General features: G+C 42.4%; 1 protein-coding gene across 1 annotated transcript in view; it reads left to right on the top strand.

Moving 5' to 3' along the window:
- The window catches only part of JMY (junction mediating and regulatory protein, p53 cofactor), an 86,839-nt gene that overhangs the window by 1,681 nt on the left and 63,607 nt on the right, over positions 1-21,551 (top strand).

The raw sequence follows: 21,551 nt of genomic DNA on the forward strand, positions 1-21,551 counted from the left end.
CTTCCCCTTCATCCCTCTGGGTGGCTGCTTAATTGACTCTCTGAAGGACCTTAGTCTTTATTTCCTTCCCTATTTATCAAATGCGCTCTGTGTACTACTCAGTACTGGTAATGCGCAATTAAAGCCACTCAGAAAAGTGTTCTGTAAGCATAGGCTACATGAGCATTTTTCTACCCCTGAAGCTCTCCCAGCAATAACTACCCAGATATCAACTCTTCTTTGTCCGTGTCACCTTTATTTAAAATAGTTTGTCTTACCTAGCAAAGTTGATCTTCTGTTTTGATTCTTCTTTATGCAGTGTGGCAACCGACGCAAATTTTAAATTCATTTTTAAACGGGTGACCTGTCCAAGTGAAAAAGCACCTACTGACTATTGGATGCAAATTTATTTTTAAAAGATTTTTTAGAAGTGTTTTGTTTTGTTTCTTCTTTTTTGGACTACCTCAGATCTTTACAGATGGCTCAGGTTTCACTCCTGTTTTAGGGAGAAATAAAGGCTCTGGGCAGGAATGTTCGTTGTATTTTTGTACTTACTGTAGAAGTACAAAAGCTTTTTCAAACTAATCCTTAAAGTAACAAAAAATAATGGAAAAAAGGATCTGAATGGATATACATATGGGGCTCTAGAATGTGTAAGAAATGTGTAATTCATGCCTGCTCACTGGCTTCTGCTGGAGGAACTTCACTGAAAAAAGTCTTTTAAAATATACTTAGTTTTCCCTAATGGGTACTACACGTAGTTTCTCAAAGCAAGTTGCTGTTTTTACTATTAATGCAATTGAGATTGGTGGAGAAATGCACCACCCCCCACCTTTTTTTTTTTTTTGGAGACTGTTTCGCTCTGTCTCCTAGGCTGGAGTGCAGTGGCACGATCTCGGCTCACTGCAGCCTCCGCCTCCCAGGTTCCAGCGATTCTTCTGCCTCAGACTCCTCAGTAGCTGGGACTACAGGTGCGCGCCACACGTTAGCCCGGCTCCTTTTTTTTTCAGTAGAGATGGGGTTTCACCATCTTGGCCAGAATGGTCTTTATCTTCTGCTCGTGATCCGCCTGCCTTGGTCTCCCAAAGTGCTGAGATTACAGGTGTGAGCCACTGTGCCTGGCCTGAAATGCCCCTTTTTATGGTGTTTATATTCCTGAGATTGTGTTGTTATCTGCCTATGTATATATAATACTTGAACCCTGTTAGACTAGGGAGCTAGAGCGTCCTGTTTTTTTCGTAGAATATGAGATCTTTTTCTTTATTAGACTTGAGTATTTAAGAAATGTTTGTTTCTCGCTTATACAATAGTACTCTCTTACAACTTCCTGAATCCAGTTTTTCAGTCCTTCCTGTTGGTTTACTCTATAACATGATCCTAGAGTTCTAGGTATCTGTTTTTATTTTCCTTTTTTATCACCTCACTTCGGGAGTCTGTTCTACCTTAAATTCTTTTGAAGGAAGTGACAAATCTTAAGTGACCACATATATTCTCAGAAGTGTTTGGTTAATATTGACCTGTATTTCTCTTAAACTGCAAGAACCAAGTTAGTGCTTCTTTCTTTTATTAGATTTACAGATATTTTTTTAAACTATATATTCTTTAAAAATCCCTTAATGAGTGGGCCTGTCTGGTTTTAACTTTTTGGATACTCAGAAAAAGCGACTGTCAGGCCGGAAGCGGTGGCTCACGCTTGTAATCCTAGAACTTTGGGAGGCGGAGGCAGGCAGATCACGAGTTCAGGAGATGGAGACCATCCTGGCTAACACAGTGAAATCCCGTCTGTACTAAAAATACAAAAAAAAAATTAGCCGGTGTGGTGGCGGGTGCCTGTAGTCCCAGCTACTGGGGATGCTGAGGCAGGAGAATTGCGGGAACCGGGAGGCGGAGCTTGCAGTGAGAGGAGATCCTGCCAGTGCACTCGAGCCTGGGCAACAGAGCGAGACTCTGTCTCAAAAAAAAAGAAAAGAAAAAGCGACTGTCTCCGGTTTTTTAATTCAAATGGGTCAAAAATAAGCTCTCAAAATATATAATTTTCTAGAACTCTTTAAAAAGGGGATTACATTAAAAAAAAAATCTGTTCCTAATTAAGGTTCTCTTGACCATAATGATTTGTTTTCTTTAACAGAAAATTATACTTTTTTTTTTTTCTGAGACGGGATCTTGCTCTGTCGCCCAGGCTGGAGTGCAGTGGTGTGATCTTGGCTCACTGCAACCTTTGCCTCCCAGGTTCCACTGATTCTCCTGCCTCAGCCTCCTGAGTAGCTGGAATTATAGGCGCGTGCCACCTTGCCCGGCTAATTTTGTATTTTTAGTAGAGACGGGTTTTTACCATGTTGGCCAGGCTGGTCTCGAACTCCTGACCCCGTGATCCGCCTGCCTTGGCCTCCCAAAGTGCTGGAATTACAGGTGTGAGCCACTGCGCCCAACCTTTCTCCACCACTGCCTTTCGAAACAGTTTCACACTGTTGTCCAGGCTGGACTGTACTGGTGTAATCTCAGCTCATTGCAACGTCCACCTCTGGTGTTCAAGCATTTCTCCTTGCTCAGCCTCCCAAGTAGCTGTGATTACAGGCGCCGGCCACCACGCCTGGCTAATTTTTGTATTTTTGTAGAGACAGGATTTCCCAATGTTGGCCAGGCTGGTTTTGAACTCCTGACCTCAGGTGATCTTGCCTGCCTCGGCCTCCCAAAGTGCTAGGATTACAGGCGTGAACCACTGTACCCGGCAACTTCAATATTTGAAAAATAGCTATCAAGGACAACAAATAGGTTTGGTAATAATGCCTACCCTGACTTCTACTGGAAGATTGTGTTCTTAGATTATGTTGCGGGGGAAGGGAGGGAAGTGTGGTGTGATTGGTTGGTGATGTCTGCCATGGACATGATAATGAAAGTGTGTAGGATGCTAGCCATGTATTTGTTTTTAGCTAATTAAATTTAACTGCTTTCTTAAGAGTTTGCAGTAACATTTTTTAAGGTAACATTTTTATAGAAGTTGTGTCATGTTTGTTTTATTCTGTTGACTTAGTTTGTGGAATTCGCTATAGCTTTTCAAGCTAGATTTATCTGATAAATCAAATACATTCTTGAGGATATGTTACTTAGAATACTTAGTCCTTTGGTCACTTGGAATACTTAGTCCTTTTCCTTCTTTAATTTCTATGAATCTATTTTTTGGTCTTTTTCCTACAGTATTCCTTTCCTTGTCCATTTAAAGATTTCGACTTAAAACCACCTGTTTTTGTTCAAAATGGTTAGTAAATTGTTGAAAGGTTTGTTTGTTTGTTTTTAATAGAACACACTGTACAACTAGATTGTAAACTTTTCAAGGTCCTTGGCTGTGACAATACCTTGGAACTCTCTTCTTTGCCACCCCTAGTTCAGGACCACACATCTTGTGAGCACTCTTAATTAGTGGATAAAGGAAACTAGAGAAGTTTTTATAATTAATTAATTTATTTTTACTATTGCAAGAATTTAAAGGACTTAGAAGATGTGTCCTTTTAATGTGAAGTAAGATTTTTATAAATTGATAAGTGTAAATTTCTCAAAGGACAGTGTTTTCAAAACAAGGAGAAATTTTTGTTTAATGTACCCAATAGTTCTTGAAAGGAAAATCTCTTAAAACGTAAATAAATTCCTCAATAAGAGGTTTTTACCTGGGAATGGTGAATTCCCTGTAAGAGGGGCTATGGATGGGTTTTAATGGGGTGTCCGGCCCAGTTTTATATGTGTGGGCATGTGTGCATTTTAGAGAGAAAGGCAATAATGTCAGTCACAGGAATGTTTTGGTTTCACACTGCATTTAGAAGTTATGTTTATGTTGTAATGTACAGTATACTTAGGGGCTAAATGCAAATGAAAGGTGAAATTTGTTACTGGTGTGTTTGACTTCGGACTTTTACAAGAGTTTACTCTTGGAAGCACTATTTATACAGTAGGCACTGAATCAGTCCTTAAATGAATGCAGGTGCCACCAAGACCTCTGTGAACAGTTTTCAGCAGTAGCCTTGGTTGTTGGTCAGAGCTGAGGTTTGTATTAGTGTGTGTGCGTTGGTGGTCCATACCGCAGCTTAGGTTTGACCTGGATTTTATAAATAGTGGTTTCTGTATAAGGACAGCTATTCTCGAGATAATTAACTGTGGTGCTTTAGATAGTAAACCTTAATTATGACGGTAGGGTTGATTAAGATCTAATCATCAGTGTTCATTTTGGAATTTATTATGTTTATAAGGATGTGCTCAATTCTAACTTCTCTTCAGTTGAAACCACAGTTTGGAAGTAGCATGTGTTTTCAAAATTATCCGTGTAAGCCACGTAATAAATAGCCTATTGAGTGTTTGGAGTCAGAAAGACCTAGGTTGAAAATAGGACTCACCACTTCTGATGACCTGCTTAGTTATTTAACCTCTTTTAAAAAGGAAAGTGGGGGAAATAAAGGATGTCTTAAGATTTGAGTAAGACAGTATGAGAAAGGGCCTAACAAAGTGCCTGGCACTTACAAAAGAGGCTTCCAGGAAGTGTTATTTTCCCTTTTTTCATGTAACAAGGATTACCCAGTTTTCCATTCAGCCCTTTTTGTGGGGATTGTAACTAATATTTATTGGCACTGTGTAGGTATTGGGCTCTTTACATTAGCTATCTGCTTCCATTCTCTTCACTATCTGTTGAGATCAGTGGGTGTTTTATACCTTTTTTACTGAAGCAAAAATTGAGACTTAAAGAGATCCTGTGGACTTCACCAAGGCTAAACTAAGCTGAGTAACCAACCTCCGATGAAAGCCTAGATTTGTTTTAATCCAAATATGTGCCTTTTCTGCCATGCCTATGACCTGTTGGGGTTCTTGATCCAAAGGACTGTATTCCTTCCTTAAAGAGAAAGGACGTCAGTCTCTACTCTTGAGAATTGGGGAGTGGTATTATCTTAAAATGCCGTCAGTTCAATAATTTTTTTTTTTTTTAAAGACAGTGCCTCGCTCTGTTGCCCAGGCTGGAGTACAATGGCACAATCTCAGCTCACTGCAACCTCCGCCTCCCAAGTTCAAGCAATTCTTTTGCTTCAGCCTCCCAAGTAGCTGGGATTACACATGCATGCCACCACTCAATAATTACTTTTGAATTAGGATAACTCATTTCAAGTTAATTATGACAAGCATGAGGTAGGGCAGTCTGAATGTTGTGTTTTAGAGAAAGGGGTTGCCTGGTGGTGCAAGGATAGGTTTATGTTAGAGAAGAGTGCCCAATCATGTGCAGGTTTTTTGTTTGCTTTGTTTTTATATCTTAATGGCTAAGCTGAAAAACAGCTCCTGACTTCTGAGGTTATTTAACTGAAGGGGCAAGGAGCTCTAGGAGGAGGTTTTGTTTAACAGGTGTCCTCCCAAGGATACCTTTGGGTCCTTAGAAAATAACTTTTGTAATTTTCCTGAAAACCTAAGATTAGTTATAAAACTCAAGCCCTGCTGAAACCCCAACTATATACGTTAGAGAAATGACAGTACTTTAGGAGTCTTGGGACGCCACCTGTCTTTCCCTGGGCCAGCAAGCTATGGCCCATGATTACATATAAATAAATGGTGGGAGCAGGCTGCTGTTTGTAGGGAAGGATATAATATGATTGCAATGGAGAGAGCTGTTCTTGACTGCATTGACTGGAAGTATTGAAAAATAGGATATTACATGTTGAGGACATATGGGAGCTGTAGACTTTTAGGACAGAGGATATGTCAACATTGTAGCTTGATGCCTTGTCTAACCATGTTATACTCCCATGAAAATATTGCAGACTGTTCTTTTACTGTAAAATACAGTTAATAATGAAACTAAGTGAATTTGTGGGATTCTTAAAGCATTGATGAAAGACTTGAAAGTTGGAAGCATTTACAATATTTTGATGCTAATCATTTTCTTCAATCCTGTACCCAAATGTACTTTTAGACAGTTTTTTGCATCACTGAAAAAGATATAAGTATAGAAAAATGAATATATCCTAGGTTAGGGCTTCTATGAAACAAAAACATGGAGCCTGGTAGTAGGATGTCAGCCTTCTTGGTAATTAATTTGTGTGATGGTTTCTCTGCTTGCCAGTTAACGTCACAAGATGCCCAGTCCACCAGATATTTCTTTCTTTTTTCTCTTTCTTTTTTTTTTTTGAGACAGTCTTGCTCTGTTACCCAGGCTGGAGTGCAATGGTATGATCTCGGCTCACTGCAGCCTCCACTGCCCGGCTTTCAGCGGTTCTCCTGCCTCAGCCTCCCAAGTAACTGGTACTACAGGCATGTGCCACCACACCTGGCTAACTTTTATATTTTTAGTAGAGATGGGCCACCATGTTGGCCAGGCTGGTCTCGAACTCCTGGCCTCAGGTGATCCACCTGCCTTGGCCTCCCACGGTGCTGGGATTACAAGCCTGAGCCACCACGCCTGGCCCAGATATTTCATAGACATGAAGTCTGGGGATGTTTCCTCCTTGCTAAAATGAGGTTAACTTAGACAACACTTCAGTAATGTTATTATAAGAGAGTGTGTATGTGTGTCTGAGAGAGATGGGAAGAGAAGGGAGAAGATGGGTGGGAAAATTGTTTTATCAAACATAGCAGCTGCTGTATTTGAATTAGCCATCTTATCTTTGCAGATTCTCACATGTAATTTTAATCGATCTGTTAACCTTCTCCATTGCTGCTTTATTTGACCTTTCATTAACTGTAAAATATTTTTGACAGTAGGTCTTGAAAGCACAAGATGAGCCCTCTGTTGCTCCATTGATGGTTAAATGTATTTGCGCCTACTTTTTTTTTTTTTTTTTTTTGGTAACGAGAAGTTTCCTGTGGCTCTTTTCACTCTCTAAAAGGCCAGGACCTGCTTCCTCTGAATCTGCCTGATTCACTCAGTTGTTGGTAGGAGAATATTAAGTTCTAAGGGTAAGAGACATAGGCACTGAAGGCTAAATAATAGTTCTTGTAACTATTTGTTTGTTTGTTTGTTTGTTTTTGGTAGAGATAGTGAAGTTCACTTGGTTTTTCAGGCTTCTTGTAGGGGACTTGATAATACCAAATAGCCTTAACATAGCATATCTAAGTTATTAAACTGCAGAGGGGCAGAGAAGAACTTATTCAGCAAAAGGCCGGAAAATTTTCAGTTGTTTTCCTAAATGCGGGGGATTGTCCTTGAATTTTAAATTAAATATACTTACAATTCTATATAGTAGACTCTTTTTCAGACTGTAGCGAAGGTTCTATAAAATGGGCTGTGAAATAAAAATAGGGCTGATGGGTTAGACATTTCACAGAGGAGAATTTTTAAGGATAAATATGTGAAGTTACTTTAATAATTTGGGGTTTTATTTGTAACTTTCAGATTTGAGGGTAGTGGCTAGGGTCTTAGTTTACTCAACAAATAGTAATATAGGCACTGGGAAAATGTAGTGATGAACACTTTCTTTGGGAAGAAATTTTAAATAAAATTGGTCACGAAGTCATTCTGGTGCTTGGAATTAGTTGAGGCAGGGTGCTTTTTCAGAAGCATCCCACTACACTGTCTTTAGGTGCTTCATGGAAAAAAAAATTAAATGGATATGGCTCAGGAAAAATCTGTATTTTTGTCCTGATTGTGATACAAGTTGCTTGACCTTAGGCTGTTAACTGGCCTTTTTGGGCCTTAGTTTTTTGTTTGTAAAGTGAGGTAAGGATAGCCTCTTTTTAAAGGACCCACAGTAGTTGACAGGCACAGTGTGGCAAGGGTTGGGACCTGAGAAACTTGGTTTTTTTATTTTTTTGAGACGAGGCCCTGCTCTGTCGCTCAGGCTGGAGTGCAGTGGTGTGATTTTGGCTCACTGCAACCTCTGCCTCCCAGGTTCAAATGATTCTTCCACCTCAGTCTCCTGAGTAGCTGGGATTACAGGCGTCTGCCACCATACCCAGCTAATTTTTTTTTTTTTTTTTTTTTTTTGAGACAGAGTCTCGCTCTGTGGCCCAGACTGGAGTGCAATGGCGCAGTCTTGGCTCGCTGCAAGCTCCACCTCCCGGGTTCATGTGATTCTCCTGCCTCAGCCTTGCAAGTTGCTGGGGCTATAGGCGCCCACCACCACGCCTGGCTAACTTTTTGTATTTTTAGTAGAGACGGCATTTTACCGTGTTAGCCAGGATGGTCTTGATCTCCTGACCTCGTGATCTGCCCTCCTCGACCTCCCAAAGTGCTGAGATTACAGGTGTGAGCCACCGCGCCCGGCCTAATTTTTGTATTTTTAGTAGAGATGAGTTTTCACTATGTTGACCAGGCTCGTCTCAAACTCCTAAACTCAGGTATCTGCCTGCCTCGGCCTCCCAAAGTTCTGGGATTACAGGTGTGAGCCACTGAGCCCACCCTGTATCCAGGTTGAGATCTCCCTGCAGTAAGATGACTGTTGAAATCACAGCACTTTTAATATTGCTTGTGTTTTTAGGCTTTGAGAAAGCCTAAATTCACTTTGAAGTACAGAGGGCATTTGAATATGGCAATAGTGTTTCTTCTTGTGTGTGTTTATCCTTACATCATTCATTACCTATGCTTCAAATTTTCTGTTCTTTTTTCACTTCTCCCTGTGGTTTTTAGTATTAAAACTGCTTTTCCGATCACTTTTTGATAACTGAAACTTATACTTGCAAACTGAATGCTTACTTATTAAAATTATTTCTTTAAGCCTATCTTTCTCCTTGCCGTCCTATCTAGATGAGTTTCTATCCACACCTATAGGGCCATAACTGGAGTGTGTATAAGGATGTATATAAGAAGTTTTAAATAGCAGCAATAGTTAGTTAACCTTTATTGAATGCTTACTGTGGGCCAAGCACTTTACGGAGATCTTTGTGTACATTATCTCAGGTGACACATAGATAGACAGTAAGAGGTAGGATGCAAGTGAGGTTAAGACCTGACTTCTCCATGTTAATAGCTGTGATTTTGGGCAAGTTACCTGATGCAGTGCCTTAGCTTCTTCATCTGTAAAGAGATTAATACTGCTGCCTCATAGAGGGATTTAAAAATAGGTATGTTGGCCCAGCACAGTATCTCACGCCTGTAATCCCAGCACTTTGGGAGGCCTAGACAGGAGGCTGCAGTGAGCCATGATTGTGCCTCACTTCTACTTTCCACTAGCTTAACTCTTGGTAGTAACTGAGCTTTCTGCCTGTGGTTCCTCATCTCTAAAATGGCATAATAACTATATACCTACATCATAAGATTGTTAGGAAGAACGAAAATATATGTGAAGTGCCTAGAATGGTATCTGATATAGAAACCGTCATAAATGTCAGCTGCTATTGTGATACTTTTTCATCTACTTTTTCCTGAAGCAACTCATACTGATGCTGGGTTTCTCCTAAACCCAAACTTGTTTGTACTAAAAACCATGTTTGTAATGGAAGCTGGTGCTGTACAGGTAAAATATTTCCAAGCCAAAACAACGTCAGAACAACAAGAAAAATGTGACAAGTTGATCTTCAACCTCCTGTACCCTCCATAGGAATTCCTAGTACATGCTTTCCCAAGTCCCTTGTTGCTGCTTCGTGTACACATTATTATTTTCGTTGACATCACAGGACAGGTGGTCCTTTTGATACAGTCAGTTAAAACGGTGATTCTAGTATTTTTTCTTGTCAGTTTTATTGATAGCTCTTCCCCATTTTTTTCTGTATTCCCCGTCACTTTGTTTGTAAGCGTTCCAGACAACCCTGACCACAATTGATTTGCAAATATTCCAGTTGAAATAACCATTAAAGAAATGGTAAGCATTAACCTCTGGAAACATTAAAAATACCTTTAAATCTCCTTCAACAATTGTTTATTTAATAAATACATCTTGGCTGGGCGTGGTGGCTCACGCCTGTAATCCCAGCACTTTGGGAGGCTGAGGTGGACGGATCATGAGGTCAGGAGATCGAGACCATCCTGGTTAACGCTGTGAAACCCCGTCTCTACTAAAAATATAAAAAATTAGCTGGGCATGGTGGCGGGCGCCTGTAGTCCCAGCTACTTGGGAGGCTGAGGCGGGAGAATGGCATGAACCTGGGAGGCGGAGTTTTCAGTGAGCCGAGATTGTGCCACTGCACTCCAGCCTGGGTGACAGCAAGACTCCATCTCAAAAAAATAAATACATAAATATATAGATCTTGTGTTAGGTATTTTTAAATTTTTAATTTTTTTTCTTTTTTTTTTTCTTTGGCCTTTGAAGTAAGGGCTGTCCAGGTGCTTTTAACAGCCCATTACACTTCACTACAAATTTTACCCAACTGTTAATTATTTCCAATTATACGTACTTTTTTTTTTAATATTGGCATTTCTGATTAGTAGTTTCATACTTACTCTAGCAAGATGTTGTATTTTAATATCTTTCATTGCACTTTTACATGTTTACCATGGTTTGGGGTAGCTTTGCAAAGTCTAACCATAACTTAAAATATTGTCTATGGGAAAAAATAAAGTTAAATGTGCCTTTAGGGTACAATATATTTCATAATTGAGAACTGCCTATATATAATTCTTCACTTTTATTTCATTAGTGTGATTTCCAAAGGATCCAGATTTGTATTTCTTAAGAAGAGTGTGTAGGTATTTCTATATGCTGATTTTTTTTTTTAACAAGTCAATTTATTTGACTGTGGAGGGTGAGGAGGAAGATTGGAAAAGTCAGTTTATTTGAAAATGCACATTCCTGTTTGGTTGGAAAGGAAGGAAAAATGAATGTGATTTAAGATAGCTGAGCATATTTATAGTTATTTCTTTATTGTAAATATATTTTATTATACTTTGAGACAGAATATCCCTCCATCACCCAGGCTGGAGTGCAGTGGCACAATTATGGCTCATTGCAACCTCAACCTCCTAGGCTCTAGTGATCCTCCCATCTCAGCCTCCTGAGTTACTGGGACTACAGCCGTGTACCACCATGCCCAGCTGATTTTTAACTTAATTTTGGGGGGGACATAGTAGGTATGTATATTTATGGAGTACATAAGATGTTTTGATACAGACATGTAATGTATAGTAATCAAATCATGAAACATAGGGAATCCATCCCCTCAAGCATTTGTCCTTTGTTTTACAACAATCCAATTACACCATTAAATTATTATTGACTGTTGTCACCCTGTTGTGCTGTCAAATACTAGGTCTCATTCATTCTATTTTTGTTTTAACCCCTTAACCGCCCTTACCTCCCCTCAACTTCCTTCCTACCCTTCCCACACTCTGGTAACCATCATTCTACTCTCTCTTTCCGTGAGTTCAATTGTTGTGATTTTTATTTTTGTATTTTTATTTTTATTTATTTATTTTTTTGAAACAGAGTTTCACTCTTGTTGCCCAAGCTGGAGTGCAGTGGCAAGATCTCAGCTCACTGTAACCTCTGGCTCCTGGATTCAAGCGATTCTCCTGCCTCAGCCTCCCGAGTAGCTGGGATTACAGGCATGCGCCACCTCGCCCAGCTACTTTTTGTGTTTTTAGTAGAGACAGGGTTTCTCCATGTTGGTCAGGCTGGTCTTGAACTCCCGACCTCAGGTGATCCACCTGCCTTGGCCTCCCAAAATGCTGGGAATACAGGTGTGAGCCACAGTGCCGGTCTTTTTTTTTTTTTTATTTTTTTGAGACAGAGTCTCACTCTTGCCCAGGCTGGAGTGCAGTGGTGCAATCTTGGCTCTCTGCAACCTCCATCCACCTCCTGGGTTGCGATTCTTGTGCCTCAGCCTCCTGGGTAGCTGGGACTGCAGGCATGTACCACTGCACCCAGCTAATTTTTGTATTTTTAGTAGAGATGAAGTTTCACCATGTTGGCCAGGCTGGTCTTGAACTCCTGATCTTGGGTGACCCACCCACCTCGGCCTCCCAAAGTGCTAGAATTACAGGCTTGAGCCACTGCGCCCAGCCTGGATATAAGCCATTTTAATTGGGGGTAAGATGATGTCCCATTGTACTTTTGACTTGCATTTCTCTGATTAATGATGTTGAGTACCTTTTCAAATGACTGTTTGACATTTGTGTGTCTTTTGAGAAATACTTATTCAAATCTTTGCCCATTTTTCAATCAAATTATTAAGTTTTTTTCCTAAAGAGTCGTTTGGGCTCCTGTTTTTTGTTTTTTGTTTTTTGAGACAGAGTCTCACTCTGCCACCCAGGCTGGAGTGCGGTGGTACGATCTTGGCTCACTGCAACCTCAACCTCCTAGGCTCAAGCAGTCCTTCTGCCTTCCCTCCCAAGCAGCTGGGATTACAGGCATGTACCACCACACTCAGCTAATTTTTTATTTTTAGTAGAGATGAGGTTTCACTATGTTGACCGGGTTGGTTTTGAACTCCTGAGCTCAAAGTCCTCCCACCTCGGCCTCCTAGAGTATTGTATTACAGGTGTGAGCCACTGCACCCCACCTTTAATGTATTGTTGAATTTCGCCTGCTAGTTTTTTGTTGAGTATTTTTGCATCCTTTTTTTTTTTTTTTTTTTTTTGAGACGGAGTCTTGCTTTGCTGCCCAGGCTGGAGTGCAGTGGCGCAATCTCGGCTCACTGCAAGCTCTGCCTCCCGGGTTCATGCCATTCTCCTGCCTCAGCCTCCTGAGTAGCTGGGACTACAGGCACGCGCCACCACACCCGGCTAATTTTTTTTGTATTTTTAGTAGAGACGGGGTTTCATCGTATTAGCCAGGATGGTCTTGATCTCCTGACCTCGTGATCCACCCGCCTCGGCCTCCCAAAGTGCTGGGATTACAGGCGTGAGCCGTTGCGCCCAGCCTGCATCCATATTTATCAGAGATATTGGCCCTATAGCTTTCTTTCTTGATGTGTCTTTGATTTTGGTACCAGTGTAATACTGACTTTGTAGAGTAAATTTGGAAGTATTCCTTCTCCTCTATTCAGAATAGTTTGAGTAGGATTGGTGTTTGTTCTTCTTTAAATGTTTGGTGGAATTCAGCAGTGAATGCCGTCAGGACCCGGGCTTTTCTTTACTAGCAGGCTTTTTATTACGGCTTCAATCTCATTACTTGTTATTGGTGAGCTTACATTTGGATTTCTTCATTGTTCAATCTTGGTAGGTAGTATGTTGTGTGTAGGAATTTGTCCATTTCTTCTAGACCAATTTATTGGTATGTAGTTGCTCATATAAGCCACTAATGATCCTTTGAATTTCTGCAGGATCAGTTGTATTCTCTCCTTTTTCATCTCTAATTTTATTTGGATATTCTCTATTTTTAGTCTGGCTAAAGGTTCATCAATTTTAACTTTTCAAAAAACCAACATTTTGTTTCCTTGATCTTTTTATTTTCTTCATTTTATTTTCATTTATTTTTGCTCTGATCTTTAATATTTTCTTCTAATAATTTGAATTTGGGGTTTTGTTTGCTCTTGCTTTTCTAGTTCCTTTTTTTTTTTTTTTTTGAGACAGAGTTTCGCTCTTGTTGCCTAGGCTGGAGTGCAGTGGCACAATCTTGGCTCACCTCAACCTCCTCCTCCCGGGTTCAAGGGACTCTCCTACCTCAGCCTCTCAAGTAGCTGGGATTATAGGCATGCGCCCCCACACCTGGCTGATTTTGTATTTTTAGTAGGGACAGGATTTCTCCATGTTGGTCAGGCAAGTCTTGCACTCCCAACTTCAGGTGATCCACCAGCGTTGGCCTCCCAAAGTGCTGGGATTACAGGCGTAAGCCACCACGCCTGGCTTCCAGTTCCTTAAGATGCATCATTAGGTTGTTTATTTGGAGTTCTTCTTCTTTTTTTCTTTTGAGGCAGAGTCTCACTCTGTTGCCGATGCTGGAGTGCAGTGGCACAATCTTGGCTCACTGCAGCCTCCACCTCCTGGGTTCAAGCGATTGTCCTCCCTCAGCCTCCTTAGTACCTAGAATCACAGGCACACGCCGCCACACCCAGCTGATTTTTTGTATTTTTGGTAGAGATGGGGTTTCACCATATTGGCCAGGGTGGTCTCAAACTCCTGACCTCAAATGATCCACCTGCCTCAGCCTCCCAAAGTGCTGAGATTACAGGCATGAGCCGCCATGCCCAGCCTTTTCTTCTTTTTGATATAGGCACTTTTAGCTATAAGTTTCCCTCTTAGTACTGCTTTTGCTATATCCCATAGGTTTTGGTATGTTGTGTTTCCATTATGATTTGTTTTAAGAAATTTTTCAGTTTCCGTCTTAATTTCTTCATTGACCCACTGGTCATTAGAGAGCATGTTGTTTAATTTCCATGTATTTGTATAGTTTCCATAATTCCTCTTGTCAGTGATTTCTAGAGTATCCCATTTTGGTCAGAGAAAATGCTTGATATTCAGGGTTTTTTTTGTTTTTTGTTTTTTTATGTGTTAAGGCTTGCTTTGTGACATAACATGGCCTATCCTTGAGAGTGATACATATGCTGAGGCAAAGAACATGTATCCTGTAGCCATTGGATGAAATGTTCTGTAAATTTTTGTTAGGTGCATTTGACCTATGGTGCCAATTAAGTCCAGTGTTTCTTATTGATTTTCTGTCTGGAAGATCTGTCCCGTGCTGAAAGTGGGGTGTTGAAGTCTCCAGCTATTATTGTATTGGGGCCTCTGTCTCTTTAGCTCTAATATTTGCTTTATATATCTGGGTGCTCCAGTGTTGGGTACATATATATTTAAAATTGCTATACCCTCTTGCTAAATTGACCCCTTTATCATTATATAATGACCTTCTTTGTCTCTAGTTTTTGTCTTGAAATCTATTTTGTCTAAGTATAGCTACTCCTGCTTTGTTTCCATTAACATGGAATATCTTTTTGTGTATGTCTTTATAGGTGAATGTGTTTCTTGTAGGTAACAGATCATTAGGTCTTGTTTTTTAATCCATTCGGTCCATCTGTGTCTGTTAATTGGAGAGTTTAGCCCATTTACAGTCAATGTTATTGGTAAGTACCTTATTTCTGCCATTTTGTTGTTTTCTGTTTGTTTTGTGGTCTTCTCTGTCTTCTTTTTTCATGTCTTTTATTGAAGGTGATTTTCTTTGGTGATACTTTTTTCTTTTTGCGAATCGATAGTATGTTTTTTGGTTTGAGGTTACCATGAAGCTTGCAAATACTATCTCAGGACCCATTATTTTAAGCTGACAACAACTTACCACTGTTTGCGTAAGCTCACAAGCAAAAAGAAAACTAATAAAGACTCTAATCTTGTCTCCCCACTTTTTAATTTTTTGTTGTTTCTTTTGTTGTTGTTTCTATATATCTTATTGTAAGTTGTCTAACACTTATTTTTGATTGGTTCATCATTATTTAATCTTTCTTTCTTTCTTTTTTTTTTTTTTTAGATGGCATCTTGCTCTGTCGCCCAGGTTGGAGTGCAGTGGCGCACTGCAACCTCTACCTCCTAGGGTCAAGCAGTTCTCCTGCCTCAGCCTCCTGAGTAGCTGGGATCACAGGCACCCGTCACCAAGCCTGGCCAATTTTTTGTGTTTTTAGTAGAGATGAGGTTTCACCGTGTTAGCCAGGATGGTCTTGATCTCTTGACCTCATGATCTGCGCACCTCAGCCTCCCAGAGTGCTGGGATTATAGGCATGAGCCACCACCCAGCCTGGTTCATCATTTAATCTTTCTAAGATAAGAGTAACTTACATACCACAGTTACAGTGTTATAATCTGTTTTTCTGTTTACTTACTATTACCAGTGAGTTTTGTACCTTCAGATGATTTTTTTTTTTTTAATTTTTTATTCAGGGTCTCTCTCTGTCTAGGCTGGAGTGCTGTGGCATGTAGTGGAGTGCAGGCTCAAGCATTCCCCCCATCTCAACCTCCCTAGTAGCTGGGACCACAAGCGTGTCCCACCACTCTTTATTTTTATTTTTTTGTAGAGATGGGGTTTTGCCAATTGCCCAGGCTGGTCTTGAACTACTGGGCTCAAGTGATCCACCCGTCCTGTCCCCTCAAAGTGCTGGTAGGTGACTTTGTTTTTTAGACAGAGTCTTGCTCTGTCGCACAGGCTGGAGTGTAGGGGCTTGATCTTGGCTCACTGCAACCTCCTCCTCCCGGGTTCAGATGATTCTCCTGCCTCAGCTTCCTGAGTAGCTGGGATTACAGGTGCCCACCACCACACCCAGCTATTTTTTTTTTTTTTTTGTATTTTTAGTTGAGACAGGGTTTCGCAATGTTGGGAAGGCTTGTCTAGAACTCCTGACCTCGTGATCCACCGACTTCAACCTCCCAAAGTAATCCCCAAAGGGATTACGGCGTGAGCCATTGTGCCCGGCCTGGTAGATGACTTTTTTATTGCTCATTAATGTCCTTTTCTTTCTGATTGAAGTACTCCCTTTAGCATTTCTTGTAGAGCAGGTCTGGTGTTAATGAAATTCCTCAGCTTTTGTCTGGGAAAGTCTTTATTTCTCCTTCAAGTTTGAAAGGATATTTTTGCTGGTATTCTAGGGTAAAAGATTTTTCTTTCAGCACTTTGTGTCATGCCACTGTCTCCTGGCCTATAAGGCTTCTACTGAAAAGTCTGGTTCCAGATGTATTGGAGCCCCATTGTATGTTATTTGTTTCTTTTCTCTCGCTTCTTTTAGGATCTTTATCTTTGACTATTGGAAGTTTGCTTATTAAATGCCTTGTAGTCTTTAGTCAAGTCTTCTTGGTGTTCTATAATAACCTTCTTTTACTTGGATATTGGTATCTTTCTCTAGGTTTGGGAAGTTCTCTGTTATTATCCCTTTGAATAAACTTTCTACCCCATCTCTCTCTCTCTGCCTCCTCATGAAGGCCAATGGCTCTTAGATTTGCCCTTTTGAGGCTATTTTCTAAATCCTGCAGGCATGCTTCATTGTTTTCTCTTTTTTTTTTCCTCTTGACTGTATTTTCAAATAGCCTGTCTTCAAGCTCACTGTTTCTTTCTTCTGCTTGATCAGTTCTGCCATTAAAAGCCTCTGATGCATTCTTCAATATGCCAGTTGTGTTTTTTAGCTCCAGAATTTCTGCTTGATTCTTATTTCAATCTCTTTTAAAAAGTTTGTCTGATAGAAATCTGAATTCCTCCTCTGTGTTATCTTGGAATTCTTTGAGTTTCCCCCCCAAAAAGCTACTTTGAATTCTTTGTCTGAAAGGTCACATCTCTCGCTCTCCTTTTCTTTTTTGAGACAGTCTTGCAGTGGTGCCATCTCAGCTCACTGCAACTTTCACCTCCTAGGTTCAAGGGATTCTCCTGCCTCTGCCTCCTGAGTAACTGGGATTACAGGCGCGCCCCACAACGCCTGGCTAATTTTTGTATTTTTAGTAGAGACGGGTTTTGCCATGTTGGCCAGGCTGGTCTGGAACTCCTGACCTCAGGTGATCAGCCTCCCTCAGCCTCCCAAAGTTCTGGTATTACAAGAGTGTGCCACTGCACCTGGCCACATATCTCTGTTTCTATAGGATTGGTTCCTGGTGGCTTATTTATTAATAGTTTATTTAGTGATGTCATGTTTTTCTAGAACATCTTGGTACTTGTAGATGTTCATCTGTGTCTGAGCACTGAAGAGTTAGGTATTTACTGTGGTCTGCACTGTCTGGGCTTGTTTGTACCCGTCCTTCTGGGGAAGGCTTTCCACATATTCAAAAGGACTTGGGTGTTGTGATGTAGGCTGTATCTGTTTTAGGGAACACCCCAAGCTCAATATTGCTGTGGTTGTTGCAGACTCGTAGAGGTACCACCTTGATGATCTTGGTCAAGATGTGAAAGAATTCACTGGATTACCAGGCAAAGACTCTTGTTCTCTTCCCTTACTTTCTCCTTAACAACAGAGTCTCTCTCTCTGTTCTGAGCCATCTAGACCTGGTGGTGGAGGGACATAAGCACTCCTGTGGCCACCACCACTGGGACTGTGCTGAGTCAGACCTGAGGCCAGCACAGCACTGGGTCTCACCCATGGCCTGCTATAACCACTCCCTGGCTACCGCCTATGTTCATTCAAGGCCCTAGGGCTCTACAGTGAGCAAGTGGCAAAGCCAGCCAGCCAGACCTGTGCCCTTCCCTTCAGAGGGATGAATTCCCCCAGGTCCCTGGTGGATCCTTTCTGGAAGCCAGGGACTAGAATCAGAAACCTTAGACGTCTACCTGGTGTTCTGCTGTATGGCAGCTGAGCTGGCACTCACACCACAAGGTGGAGTCCTTCCCACTCTTCCCTCCCCTTCCCAATGGCAGAGGAACCTAATTGCAGAGCAACAAGCCCAGGGGGAGTACTGGCAGACTGCTGCTGATGTTCCCTTCGGGCCCAAGGGCTCTTAAGTCTGTTTGTGGTGAATGTTGCCTGGCCTGGGACTCGCCTTTCAACCACCCTTCAGGGCAGTAGCTTCTCCTGTAGCCCAGGGCAGGTTCAGAAATGCCATCCAAGAGTCAAGTCCTGGAATCAGGGACCCCACGAGCCCTCTTGGTGTTCTATGCACCCCCCGTGACTGACCTGGTAGCTAACCTGGTACCAGGAATCAAGCAGAAGTAGTCTTGCCCCGCCCCATAGCTACCACAGATGAGAATGTGCTGAGTCTCGTAAAAGGTAATTCGCGTCATCTTGCTCTGTCCTATTCCCCTTAGCTAACTTAAAAAATTTTTTTTAGGGATGTGGTCTAACTATGTTGTCCAGGCTGATCTTGAACTGTCAGCCTCAAGTGATTGTTCCTTTTTGACCTCCAAAAGTGCTGGGATTACAGGCCTGAGCCACTGCACCTGTCCTGTTTTCTTTCTTTCTGTGCCTGTTCCCATTGTGCTGACCTTCCTGCCTTCCTCCCTCCCCCACCCTTCCTTTCATTTGTTTCTTGCTTGACAGGTTCTCCATTACCTAGGGTTGCGATCATAGTTCACTGTAGTCTCAAACTCTTGAGCTCAAGCCATTCTCCCACCTCAGCCTCCCTAGTAGCTAGCTGAGATTACAGGCATGAGCCACCAGGCCCAGCCATAGCCAAGCCTTTTAAATCCCATTATTTGCTGAAGTCACCGTACACAGTCATATTTTTGCTCCATTATACACACCATCACCACTGCAGTGCCTTTTTTTTTTTTTTTGGTTGTCTTAAGTTCCACATTTATATTATTATTATTATTATTATTTGAGATGGAGTCTCACTCACTCTGTCACCCAGGCTGGAGTGCAGTGGTGCGATCTCGGCTCACTGCAACCTTTACCTCCCGGGTTTAAGCAATTCTCCTACCTCAGCCTCCCAAGTAGCCATGATTACAGGTGTGAGCTACCATGCCTGGCTAAGTTCCATACTTCTTTCTAGGTGGGGCCAGATCAGGTCCCCCTCCTATAGAAAGTCATTTCTGACCACTGTAAGAAATCAGTGGCTGGATATGGTGGCTCATGTCTGTAATCCTGGTACTTTGGGAGGCTGAGGTGAGCAGATTGCTTGAGTCTTAAGAGTTCGAGAGCAGCGTGGTGAACATGGTGAAACCCTGTCTCTACAAAAACTACAAAAATTTTCCGGGTGTGGTGAGGCTGGGGTGGGAGGATCACCTGAAGCTGAGAAAGCTGAGACTGTAGTAGGCCATGATTGCACCACTGCATGGTAGCGTGGGCAGCAGTGTGACCCTGTCTCAAAGAAACAAGGAAAAATCAGAAATTGTGTTAGGAATTCAGAAATCAAAGAGGCTTTATGTTGGCAGCTGATATCATCCATAACTGCCACCCTGGTTTTTCTCTTTATGGACCACTTGTGCCCCTTAAAGTGCATTGTAAGTCCCTAAGAGATGAAGACAGATTTTCTTTCTTTTTTTTTTTTTTGAGACGGAGTCTCACTTTTGTTGCCCAGGCTGGAGTGCAGTGGTGCAATCTCGACTCACTGCAATTTCCGCCTCCTGGGTTCAAGCAATTCTCCTGCCTCAGCCGTCTGAGTAGCTGGGATTATAGGCATGCACCCCAACAACTGGCTAATTTTGTATTTTTAGTAGAGACAGGGTTTTACCACATTGGCCAGGCTGGTCTTGAACTCCTAAGCTCAAGTGATCCGCCCGCCTCAGCCTCCCAAAGTGCTGGGATTACAGGCATGAGCCGCTGTGCCCTGCCTTTTGTTTGGTTTTTATATATAACATGTATGTACAGAGTGTGTATGTACATTTTAATGAGAGGTATGTATTTTCCCAGGAGTAGAATGCAGTCAATCAAATTTACTACTTATCTACAAAGTAAAGAATCTGAAAATCATTTTAAATATCAGTTTGGAGCATTACTTTCTAAATTCAGATATTAGGGCTTTTTTGTTTTTTTTTTTTAGACAGGGTCTCCCTCTGGCTGGAGTACAGTGGTGTTATGGGATCCTTGGAGTGTCACCTCACCAGCCAGAGACTTCTGTGACCAGTGGTGCCTTTGCCTGAGTTTTGCTCTGGCCTGCTAGGCTCATTCTACCCGCTCAGCCTGGCAGACTGTGCTCGGCTCCTGCTACCAGTCTGAGTCCCACACTTGCCAAGGGAGAGCCAGTCATGGAGCGGTGAGGGGTGTGTTAGTGAATGTGGGGTCTGGCCGCTGCGTACAACCAGGCACTCTGACTGTGGTGGGGTGGGCAGCTCCAGGTGCCAGTACTGGCACCAGCTCCTGTGAGGCTGCGACTGAACCAGGGATATAATAAGCAGCTTCCACGGCTGACACCAGGGAACGCAGTGTGGTGCCTGGAAGCTTGGAGACTCCAGGAACTGCCGAGCCTTAAAAAGGGTGTCACAGCTCTGGCTTGGGGATTTCCTAGGTCTGGGGTCCCTAAAGGGCCACAGCTTTTCTATCCTCACAGCTTTTCTATCCTCTTCTCTTGTTGCCTGTAACATTGTGGGCAAGGGGTTTCAGCCCTGTTTGTGTTACAGCTCTTTTAGCCATGCCATTCACTGGGTCTTGAGTTCTTGTTCTGCATCCAGTAAGAATGAAGTACGCAAATAAGAGACAAGTGGAGAGTGAGCAAGACAAAGAGGAGCTTTATTGAGCAATAGAAGAACTCAGAGGAGACCTGTAGTGGGCAGCTCCTCTCTGTAGCCAGCGTGTCCCGATGAGTGTTCAGCTTTCAGCAAAGAGGGTAGCTCATCTCTGCAGCTGGTTGTCCCATCATTTCTTTAGCTCTCAGTAGGGAGGGTAGCTTTTCTCTGCTAGGCAGGTCATCCCGATGAGTGTCTAGCTCTCAGCAGAGAGTAGTTCATCTCTGCAGCTGGTTGTCTGGTCATCTCTTCAGCCCTCAGCAGAGAGGAGACCTGGGGTGGGCAGCTCCTCTCTGCAACTGGTCTCCCATCATCTGGCTGAATCTGGGGCTCTTACGGGCCTCAGGGGAGGAAGTGCATGTGGAATGGTCCATGGGCAAACATGGGCAGGTGCCTGGAAAAGGCACCACAAGTTCCCACCCCAGTTGGCAGAATCAGAAGTCTGACACCCAGGCCTCAGGCCCTCCCCGACTTGAAGGTGGTGCTTCACCAAGGACTCACCCACTCCTGCCTAGGAGCTTGTCTGCCTCCTGCTGCCGTTTACGGTGCCCAGGCTGTTTGTGCCAAGGAGTGTCTGTGGGCCAGCGCTGAGCTGCCCCCAGCACCCCCTTGGCCTCCCTTCTGTGCTCATTGGCACCCAAAGTCCAAAGCAGGCCAAAGTGGCAGGGGGCTGGTGTG

The sequence above is a fragment of the Papio anubis genome, chromosome 5 (genome assembly GCF_008728515.1).
Source record: "Papio anubis isolate 15944 chromosome 5, Panubis1.0, whole genome shotgun sequence".
In the NCBI taxonomy this organism is placed as follows: domain Eukaryota; kingdom Metazoa; phylum Chordata; class Mammalia; order Primates; family Cercopithecidae; genus Papio; species Papio anubis.